Raw genomic sequence first — 12,083 nt, 5'->3', positions numbered from 1 at the left:
AATTTCCTCCAATTCTAACTCACCATTAGGATTGAAATCTAGACTATATATTACTTGCACCCTTGGAGATTTTGCTGAACTGATTCTGATTGTATGCATCTCAGATTCTTCAGCCATTTTAATCAAAAGTGTTTGCTTAACAATGTTTCAAATGCACTTTCTGATTTACCCACAAAAAAGATTATGCATTAACTGAGAAATAAGGTTATCCAGTATTTATGCCCACTGTAAATGTATCATAGAACCATCCAATTAGCCACTGTAGGCAGCTAGCATAATAATGCAATTTAATGTTTGGCATTTCTAAAGCTCCCTTTTTTTCCTCATGGTACATTATAGGTTCTTTATTCCGAAGCCCTTTCTTCACTCAAATCACATTTATAAATAACTGCTGCAACACTCGCAGTTAGGCATTGGTAATGTTTGAGATAACTTTTTTTTAAATGGTAATTGTGAGAGTATTGTCTTTTCAGATGCAGGTAACAAAAGCTAGATTTAATTTCTGCCATCTTCCCTTCCAAAGTTTCACTTTGTTGTACAATTTTTCATCACAGCCTTTACATCATGCAAGAGGTTTGTTCCTTCTTCTAATTAATTTTTAACATGCTGTCTCTTCCAGTTTTGGACATTTGCCTCACCTCCCCCCCCCCATTTTATTTCTCTTCATTCTGAACCCTGCTACTCAACCAGACAAAATCAGTTCATTTCCCAACACACCTTGATTAAATTCACAGGCCTGAATGTTTACATCGCCTGCTTTATTTGGAAAAAAGGTATGCAAGGCAACTTCCAATAAGGATAAAACAATAAAGATATGAAACATTAAAACCCAATGAAATACAAAACAGAAAATCAATAAAACATCAGGAATACATGGTGTAAAGCAACAATATATACCTAACAGAAAAGCAAAGCAATCTAGATCCATGTCACTGTTCATTAAAGCATAGACCAGGTGGGAAAAAACCCAGACATACCTTGGCATATTAAATTCCATCAGGGAAAAAGGCAAAGGTAGAAATAAATATATAACATTACTAAACTAATAATCCAAAGATCAACAGAGTCGGTACCGGGCAAGCATCTCTGAAGTGGTTGTTCCTAACTACCACAGGGTAACTACCACAGAAACAGTTCTGTCTCCTGTCACCAGCCTTCTTAACTGCCAAAGCTGTGGGCACCCAGAGAAGGATCTCTGAAGGTTATCTGAATGACAATATAGGAGCAAGCAGTTCTATAGGTGTCTAGATCCCAAGCTATAAAAGGGCTCTAATGACCACAAACTCCAGCTTGAATAGCACACAGGAACCCAACAGAGGTGCTGGCAAGATACATTCTGCATAACTAGTTACAGCATTCAGCCCAGACATCTCTCTCTCTGCTGTCCTGGGCTCCGTCAGAGGAAGGTGCTGGGAATAAATTTGACAAATAGGCAAGTTCAGCTAAGGATGTAATAGGGATGCACCACTTAATGTGGAAGTACCACTTAATGTGGAAGAATAATTACTCCTCCCTGCTTAGGAATTTGCCTATGGGTGTGCTCCTCCAAGTAACTTTTTAAAGTGTGTATTTTTTTAAAAGTGTACATTGCTGGTCCTACTTTTTGGCAAGAAAGGAATATTAAATTGTTCTGGGATTTTCAGCAGTGCCCCTTGGATAGATTTTATTGTTATTTCAGGCATGTGACTCATGTGCTGAAGCAGTTTTTTTATTCCAAAATTGCAGTGTGTAAAGTATCCTGAAGAAGCAATATGTACCCTGGGAAGCATGCTCACTAGGGATTTTCCCTGGGCTTTGGTGCAGCTTGTGTATTGATAGCTTGATAGCTGAAGGTGCTTTCTTATTAAAGACTTTTTAATGGCTAGTGGCAACAGTACTAGAATTTAAGGCAACTGTTCCATTATTTTGGCTAGAAAAGAGATACAACTGGGATTTTGCAGCTGGCTGTGGTGCTGTGGGTTAAACCACAGAGCTTAGGACTTGCCCATCAGAAGGTCGGTGGTTCGAATCCCTGTGACAGGGTGAGCTCCCATTGCTCAGTCCCTGCTCCTGCCAACCTAGCAGTTCGAAAGCACGTCAAAGTGCAAGTAGATAAATAGGTACTGCTCCGGCGGGAAGGTAAACGGCGTTTCCATGTGTTGCTCTTGTTTGCCAGAAGCGGCTTAGTCATGCTGGCCACATAACCCGGAAGCTGTACGCTGGTTCCCTCGGCCAATAAAGTGAGATGAGTGCCGCAACCCCAGAGTTGGCCACAACTGGACCTAATGGTCAGGGGTCCCTTTACCTTTACCTTTAGCATGAAATATGGTGTTGGTGTGTGGGCTTGACTGCTGTTGCATTTGGGAGACCGATTCTGCTCCCAGCTTACTTCTCTTCAGGGTGTATATCTGATAAATGAACAGATATTAGGGGGTGTGCAATGGCTCTTTCTGTGGGGGCTGAATAACAAGGTGAATCAAAAAAACATAGATGCAGATACAGGTGCAGAAACGAGGTGAATCTTAGGGCCCATGCAGATACTCAAAGGTAAAACTAAACACCTTAAGTGTGCAATATTTTCTCCACAAAAGCCCTGCAATGCTTGCCCATGGGATTTCTTACTGTTCAGGCAAGTGAGGAGCAGAAAACGATACATTTGCCAGCTGTCCATAGGCTGCAATAGCTGGAGGGAGACAGTAAGTGGAGATGCTGGACTGAGGAGAGTATTTTGGGACCAGTCTGCCTAAAGAGCCGTAATGCACATGCTACAACTCGTGCGGGAAGGAGCTTAGTCTCAGGGAAAGCCAGCAGGGTGATTTCTGTTTAACAAGTATACCACCCATACCCTTATCTTCCCTGTGTAAGGCATGAGCTTTTTGTAAGCTCTCGCCACAGTATTTCTTACAACTTTAGACAACACAGACAGCTCCAGTGCTGAAGAAAATGTAGCTAAAGAAAGCAGCCTGTTTCAGACCTGTTTTTTTGTTTTTGTTTTTGTTTTGACAAGGATATCAAAAAATTGGAGCAAAGGGAATATAGGGCTTTCCTTTGAACTGTATCAGGACAATGAATAGAATGGCTTTTCTTTTGAAATCAATGTTTTTGATTTTCCGCTTCTCGTTCCGTTTAAAAAGATCACATTCTTTTAATTCTCAAAAACCAATTGCCAGGTAATATTTTTCTGCATCACTGCTACTTACAAATAACTATTTTATTTTTCCATTAGCAGAAAGTTTCAGGTTAAGTTGGAAAATGCCAGTAAATTCTCCAAACCAAAGTCATCCCATCAGCTGTTGAGTGTATATGTTTGAACCCAGCTGGTTTTATTACTGCTGAATTGGCTGCACAAAGATTTTAAACGGGCTTTAGTGAGGATATGATGCACACCCACATATAAATGCATATGTTAGTGAAAATAACATAAAAGCATGCATTATATTAGGGGAAATTACTTTACAAAATGTACATATTAGGCAAAATTGCATATTGAAATTTATAGGAGATTAAAAATAATCATCATCAGAGTGATGTAGAAATACGGAGAATTGAATTTATTTAAATTAGAAAAAAGAGATAAACTGAAACTGAAATTGACATATTTGCTTACCCCATCTAGGAGAAACTTTAAGCACCTATTCCATGCTTATACTTACTCCATGCTGAACTCCATTCGCAGTAAAACTTTGACAGTATCATTTCACATCTTGTTTTGTGTCATCCTGGCTAGTGCATAGCCAGGGAACTAAATTATGTTTTGCCTTAACATACTAATTGTGCATTTTTCTTATCTATGTATCAACACAAACTGTGAAACAACTCCATCTAACCTTGTTAGCAATTTATCAGATAACCTGTTTTCTCGCAGGCCGACGATGCAGTCCTTAAGGCCATGAAGTTCTTCCCTCCCACCAATCTGGCAATACAAAATTCAGTGTTAAACTCAAATTGGCCCAAGGCAAAACTATTTAATGGATCACGGAAATCAATGGAGTTTTCACCTGAATTAAAATGGGCCCTCAGAGTAAAATCTGCATGGCATTATAGACTAGACTAGACTAGACTAGACTAGACTATTAGTGCCATGGCTGCCACGGTGTCAGTCAACCTCTTGGAAATATTAACTTTTATTTCAAAATCAGGGAAGAGGATTTAATGGAATTCTCACAGTACATTCTAATATTGTACAGCAGCTGGAAACTTCATTCAGTGTTAGTGCAGTTTTTACTACTCTCCATTTATGCAACTATAGCCACAAATTTGTTTTACTTTGGCTGATGACACCCCCAACTTATGTTCTCAAAAATGCAATTTGCTACTAAAAGACAAAAGAATTAACAATTGCTACATGGATTGGTCATATTTAGATGTGGCATGCCTCCAGTTATCAAATGTTGGAAGCAACATCCAAGGGTGATTTCTTCTTCTTCCCCGACGTGATCATTAATCCTTTTTAACAGCATCATAAATAAAACAATATGAACCACTGCAAAATTTAAAACAGCTAAAAAGCAATTCCCAATATATTGTGGGTTTTGGACCACAATAAAGAATTGTTGTTGTAATTCCCAATATATATGTTTGCATGCTTCATTAAAATAAGACTGTGTACACACCATACATTTAAAGCACATTTCCCCCTCCAAAGGATCCTGGTTTACCCCGCACAGAGCTACAGTTTCCAGCACCCTTAATTACAGCACCCAGGTTTCTTTGGGGGGAAATGTGCTTTAAATGTATAGTGTGTATTCAGCCCTTTATTAACATGTGGGGCAAATGCACATTACGAATAGCATTCCTGCTGTGCCCCACCACCTATTATCATTTTTATGCCACAGTAGTGAGCCTTATAAGGGCAACTAGTTGGCCACATTTCAGCTGGGAAAGCCAGATTAAATGGGCCTTTGGTCTGTTCCAGCAATGCAGTGTTGCATTCCTACTAAACTTCCCACTTTTACTTTTCTTAACCTGTTGGGACAGCTACTATTTCCATCACCGTCCCTTTTTGCTTTTTTTCCAGACGTGCCACTGTAGATGCAGATATGTCAAGAGCTGGGTTAAATGACTTGACTTGTGTCAAGAGAGGGCTTGTTTCATTTCCTAGATGTCAGGACAAATGGTGTCTAAAAAATGGACTCTCTGCCTACAATGCTACTCCAATGGCTGCATAAGAAAAAAAATTACACCTGAGGGCAAGACCTTGGCATTCTTTAACACAGCTCCTGATCTGAAATCTAGACGAGAGAGCTATTTGCCAAAATTACTCTCTTGAAGTGGAAGATAAGTACTACGCCCTTTGGTCAAGACAAAATTGTTAAACCATTACAAGGAGGTTTAAAATCTCCATCATACCAAATAATGAGCAACTGGGTGTGTTTTAAGACTGTGAATTCATGCAAAACAGTATTAAACCTGAGCTAAGATTTGCAACAGTTGCATATGATTTGGCTATGTAGCATTTTATGCAGATGGTTTGTCGGTTGAGCAATGTTTGCTGGTGATGCTATATATGATTGCTTTTAGCAACAAACTGCAAATTAACACTAATAATAAGCTCACATAATCTTGGTCAGTAGCAGGAGCTGGGTCTATTATTATTTATCACCTGACAAAAGGAATCAAAGGTAGAACTGCACAAAACATTTTTTGAGCTGACTGACAATATGGACTTGATTGATATTTGGAGGACAAAGAACCCCCTGGGAAGAGAAGGAACATTCTTTTCTGAAGCACAACTGACATGGACAAGAATCGACCAAATATGGATAACTAGAGGTCTGGCACCTAAGATAAGAAAAGTGGAAATCTGCCCAAAGACCTGCTCCGACCATAATGGCGTAAAGATGGACATGAGACTAACTCCAACCGGCTCCTTCAGATGGAAGATGAATGACAATTTGTTTAGAGATCAGGAGATTATTAAAAAGGCCCAAAAAGCTTTGAAGGACTATTTTGAGATAAATTTGAACACCACGGTGGAAAAAAGAACCGTCTGGGACGCAAGTAAAGCGGTAATGAGGGGGTTTCTGATACAACAGAACACCATAAAGAAAAGAGCACAGAATGAGAAAAAAGATAAGATTCTGGAGAAAATTAAAGAATGTGAGAAGAAGTTAAGATCGAGACCGAAGTCAAAGGAGATTTTGAGAGAAATTAAACTTTACCAAGCACAATACTCTAAATTGATAAACCAGGAAGTGGAGTGGAAAGCTAGGTTAATGAAACAAAGATCATTTGAATCGGCAAATAAATGTGGGAAACTGTTAGCTTGGCAGTTGAAAAAGAGACAAAAACTAAATACGGTTACAAATCTAGAGATTGAAGGAAGAAATATTCAGAACCCAGTGGAGATCAGAAAGTGTTTCCAGAGATATTTCAAACAATTATATACACAAGGGCCGCAAAATGAGGCGGAGATAGAACAATTTTTGATAAAGAATGGTCTACCAAGGTTGTCTCAAGAAAATAGAACAATCCTGAATTATAAAATAACACAACAAGAGATTAAAAAAGCCATTCAGAATATGCAACTGGGCAAATCTCCAGGGCCAGATGGGCTTACCTCCAAATATTATAAGACATTGAAAGACTACTTGATACATCCATTAATGGAGGTTTGCAATGAAATTATGGAGGGGAAGAAGGCACCGGAATCGTGGAAAGAAGCTTTCATCACATTGATACCTAAACTAGAAACTGAAAAGACACAACTCAAGAACTACCGCCCCATGTCCCTCCTGAATGTGGATTACAAAATATTTGCTGACATTTTAGCAAGCAGGTTTAAAAAAGTTTTAAATGAGGTAATTCATAAGGACCAGGCAGGCTTTCTCCCAGGTAGATATTTGTTTGCCAACACAAGGAACATTATTGATATTTTGGAACTTTTGCAAACAAACATTAATACAAGAGCAGTGTTAATATTTATAGATGCGGAGAAGGCCTTTGACAACATTTCATGGAAGTTCATGAAGAAAAACCTGGAAGGGATGGGAGTGGGACGGGGATTTGAAAATGGGATAGATGCAATCTATTCAGAACAAAAGGCTAAATTGATAGTTAACAATGTGGTGACGGAAGAGTTTAAAATTGAAAAAGGAACACGACAAGGTTGCCCTATTTCCCCTTTGTTATTTATATCGGTCCTGGAGGTGCTCTTGAATATGATTAGAGGGGACCGGTTGGTTGAAGGAATTCAGGTCGGAGTGAAACAGTATAAACTTAAAGCTTTTGCAGATGACCTAGTTTTGACCTTACAGGAGCCAGAATCTAGTACGAAAAGGGTATTACAATTGATTCAGGAGTTTGGTTGGGTGGCGGGATTCAAACTTAACAAGCAGAAAACTAAGGTATTGGAAAAAAAATTGACACCTTCAGAATCAGAAAGGTTTCAGAAAGAGACAGAGTTAAACGTGGTTAAAAAAGTAAGATACCTAGGGGTAAATATAACAGCTAAGAATTTGAGTCTATTTAAGGATAACTATGAAAAGTGTTGGTTAGAAATCAAAAGGGATTTAGAAGGTTGGTCAAGATTGAAACTTTCCTTGTCGGGCCGAATTGCTGCGATAACGATGAATGTATTGCCAAAAATGCTGTTTTTGTTTCAAACTTTACAGATTGTGGATAAAATGGAGTGTTTCGGGAGGTGGCAAAGAGATATCTCTAAATTTGTCTGGCAGGGCAAAAAGCCCAGAATTAAGTTTAAAATTTTAACTGATGCAAAAGAAAGAGGGGGGTTTGCCCTGCCGGACTTAAGGTTGTATTATGAATCAGCAGCATTCTGCTGGTTGAAAGATTGGCTGCTTCTCGAAAACACTGATGTTTTAGATTTGGAAGGATTTAATAACATGTTTGGATGGCATGCATATCTGTGGTATGACAAGGTTAAAATTCATAAGACTTTCAAGAACCATATTGTTAGGAAAGTAGCGTTTAATGTCTGGACAAAATATAAAGACTTGTTAGAAAACAAGACCCCAAGGTGGTTGTCGCCTATGGAAGCTAAGGCTCTGAAAAGACCCAATATGGAGGCCAAATGGCCGAAGTATTGGGAATTACTAGAAAAAGATGGAGATAATTGGAGGTTGCAGAGTATGGAGAAATTAAAAGACAAAGTGCGAGATTGGCTACATTACGCTCAGATTAAAGAGGTTTTTAAATTGGATAAAAAGATAGGATTCCAGGTGGAAAAATCAAAGTTGGAAACGGAGCTGTTAGAACCTAAGACTAAGGTACTTTCCAGAATGTACAATCTGCTGTTAAAATGGAATACACAAGATGAAACGGTCAAATTGGTTATGATAAAATGGGCACAGGACATTGGGTACAATATTATGTTTGCTGACTGGGAAAGGTTATGGACCACCGGTTTGAAATACACGGCATGTAATGCCTTGAAAGAAAATACTATGAAAATGATATATAGGTGGTACATGACCCCAGTCAAGCTTGCAAAAATATACCATTTGTCTGATAATAAGTGTTGGAAATGTAAAGAAACCGAAGGAACGTTCTTTCTTTTTATATATATATATAAATATTTATTAGAGTTTTTGAATACAAATGCACAAATAATAAACAATCTTACTTATATCATAACGTGGTTTCTTTGGACTCCCTCACGTCTCCCGCTCCCATTTACATCGTTAAAAGGTTTTTCCAAGCAAATTATCAACTTGTTTACGATCTTATATCCACTCATTTAAATATAACCTAGCAAATCTCCAAAAAAATTATATTTTCTTTAATCTCACTTATCATCAAATTCAAATCTAATTTAGTGGTGGCCAATTTTTTATAATCTAGCATCCTTCTTAACATTCAACCAAATTACAATGTTTTTGTAAATACGTCTTAAATTTCTTCCAGTCTTGCTCAATCCTCTCTTCTCCCAGGTCTCGGATTCTGCCAGTCATCTCGGCCAGTTGCATATAGTCCATCAGCTGCATCTGCCACTCTTCCAGTGTGGGTAGATCTTGAGTTTTCCAGTTTTTAGCGATGAGTATCCTTGCTGCCGTTGTTGCATACATAAAAAATGTTCGGTCTTTCTTTAGCACTTCTGGCCGACAATACCCAGAAGGAAGGCCTCTGGTTTCTTAGTGAAGGTATACTTAAATACCTTTTTCAGCTCATTATATATCATTTCCCAGAAGGCCTTCACCTTAGGGCATGTCCACCAGAGGTGAAAGAATGTTCCTTCATTTTCTTTACATTTCCAACATTTATTATCAGACGAATGGTATATTTTGGCAAGTTTAACTGGGGTCATGTACCATCTATATATCATTTTCATTACATTTTCCTTCAGAGCATTACATGCGGTGAAGTTCAGCCCAGTGGTCCATAACCTTTCCCAGTCCTCAAACATAATGTTATGCCCAATGTCCTGCGCCCACTTTATCATAGCCGATTTAACCATTTCGTCTTGTGTATTCCATTTTAACAGCAAGTTATACATTCTAGATAGTACCTTAGTCTTTGGTTCTAACAATTCTGTTTCTAACTTCGATTTCTCCACCTGGAACCCTAACTTTTTGTCATTTTTAGAGACTTCTTTAATCTGAGCGTAATGTAACCAGTCTCGCACTTTATCCTTCATTTTCTCCAAACTCTGCAATTTCCAATTGTCTCCATCTTTTTCTAATATTTCCCAATATTTTGGCCATTTGGCCTCCATATTGGGTCTTTTTCGGGCCTTAGCTTCCAGAGGCGAAAGCCACCTCGGAGTCTTGTTTTCCAATACGAAGGAACGTTCTTTCACCTCTGGTGGACCTGCCCTAGAGTTAAGGCTTTCTGGGAAATGATATATAACGAGCTGAAAAAGGTATTTAAGTATACCTTCCTTAAGAAACCAGAGGCCTTTCTTTTAGGCATCGTCGACCAGAGGGTGTTAAAGAAGGACCGAACATTTTTTATGTATGCAACAACAGCAGCAAGGATACTAGTTGCCAAGCACTGGAAAACCCAAGATTTACCCACACTGGAAGAATGGCAGATGCAACTGATAGACTACATGGAGCTAGCAGAAATGACCGGCAGGATTCGAGACCTGGGAGAAGATGCAGTGGAGGAGGACTGGAAGAAATTCAAGGACTATTTACAAAAATATTGTAAATGGAATGAGTGTTAAGAAAGATGCAAGATTACAAATAATATGGCACCATTAAAACAGTCGAAAGGAATATGAAGATAAGTAAAAATATAAGAAAAAGTTAAATTTTGGATAAATATTATGTCAAGATTAAGCTTTTAAGGTTTGGGTTAAATTATCTAAAATTAGGGATACAATATTTGAAAGTTATAAAATAAGAATTGAAATAAGGTGATAAATTGCTGGATAAAGTTTGATAAACTTGGAACGCAGGAACGAGGGACGTGAGGAAGTCCAATGAAGTGAAGAAAGTATGATTATGTTACTTTGTTTGTTTGTTCTTCTTTATTGTATTAAGAAAACTTTTAATAAATATTTTATTAAAAAAAAAAAAACAAAGGTAGAACTGCACATTCAAGGCCAGACCTGGTGCTGGTGTCTAGGTCTCCACCAAATATAAGAAGAGCCCTGCTATTTACCATTGTTGTCAGCTAGAAGCCCCAAAACAAGGCATGATGACAGCAGCTCTCTCCCGTGATTGTTCCCTAAAGATGTATGCTGCCTTTGAGTCTTGAGTTAGGCTATAGCTACCATGACCAGTAGCTGCTATCATCCATGAATTTGCCTAGCACTGTTTAAAAGCCTTCTAAGCTTGTGACTGTGACACTCAGCTGTGCTTCTGTGGCTTGCTGGGAAGTAGATGGAGAGGCAGCAGTGAGGTTAGGTCAGTGCAGATGGGGTGCCCTTGCCCGTGTTTGCACTGTGCCTCCCTTGCCCATGCTGTCGCTTTGCCCCTCCCTGCTACCTTCCAGTAACCACCAGTGATGCAACTGACTGCAGGTCAGGTGAGCACCACCATGCCATCTGCTACTGTTTGGAGGGCTTGTGAGGAATGACAATAAGTAGCAAGAGATTCAGACCCTATCCCCCTGTCGGGAGTCTGATGGTATCCACTCAGGCTGCGAGTTAGCAGAGGCATTTTCTGATTTATTTATTTTTACAGTAGGTGAGTGTTCCATGTTTAAGGGATCAGCAGCATTTCATAAATAGAGTCCCCCCTTTTTTTGTTTTAGAAATCAGCAGCTGGATGCCAAATCTGCTGTACTAACACCCCAACCGATATGTTATCTGGGCACCAAGTTATTAATCCAGAGACAGAAGAGGGCTTGGGTGAATTGGCCTATGTGGTAATACAATTTGGCCACATGCTATTTGAGCGGCAGAGAGCTAACTCATGTTCATCATTGCCTGCAGGCCCTTTCTGAAAGTGGAGTTATAGTAAAGCTACCTGCCGCTCAAGGTTCTATATAAAAGCTTATTGTACAGTAGCACCTTATTAAATACCTAGATTCATAATGAGCTCATTTTTCTCTCACACAGATATATTATTAAGGGCTAAAAAGGACCATGGTTTTCATTTTCCTTCTTCTTGGACTAGAATTTGTTGTCGAGACAAATTCCTTACTAGTTTAAATCTACCATTTGCCTCACTGGATAGGCTACTAACCATTGCTTTGATGTACTCTTTGGTTATCTTATATCTGGCACTGAAGTTTAAGTGGCTGGACTTCCCTGGTGTTTGTGAGCATGCATACATACACTATTTCTAAGCTGCCTATCCATAGTTAAAACCATGCTCAAGGTGGCTTACAACATGTTATATATATATAACTGAACAATTTCCACATAAATCAGAATAAAATCTAGTGTTATTTTTCTAGAAAAACAGGTACTGGAACTCACCACAACAATGGTGCCCACCAGAGAGGTGTTGGAACGGAATCTAAAATAAAAATACAACAACAACAACAACAACAACAACAACAACAACAACAACAACAACAACAACAACATATCAAGTACAGCAACAACCCCCACCAACAAAACGCCTTAAACAACACCTCAGCCCAAGAGTCTGCTCAGCAGCCTCAGCTTCTGTATTTGGGTCAGTCAGGGCCCCCACCCTCCCAGGCCAGGTGGAAAAAGGCAGATCTTTCATGTACTCCAGCCTGTCATA

At 39.0% G+C, this 12,083-nt stretch overlaps 1 long non-coding RNA gene across 1 annotated transcript in view; it reads right to left on the bottom strand.

The window, feature by feature from the left end:
• LOC309339520 overlaps positions 1-11,850 on the bottom strand; it is a 93,979-nt gene extending 82,129 nt beyond the window's left edge. Inside the window, exon 1 of the long non-coding RNA XR_014155438.1 lies at positions 11,810-11,850. This is a non-coding gene — a long non-coding RNA (uncharacterized lncRNA). The remainder of the gene's footprint in view (positions 1-11,809) is intronic.
• Between the last annotated feature and the right edge of the window lie 233 nt (positions 11,851-12,083).

This window comes from Podarcis erhardii (assembly GCF_964252035.2).
Source record: "Podarcis erhardii genome assembly, chromosome: 3".
NCBI lineage: Eukaryota > Metazoa > Chordata > Lepidosauria > Squamata > Lacertidae > Podarcis > Podarcis erhardii.
The sequence above is the reverse complement of the archived record's forward strand: the minus strand, read 5'-3'. Positions and strand labels throughout refer to the sequence as shown.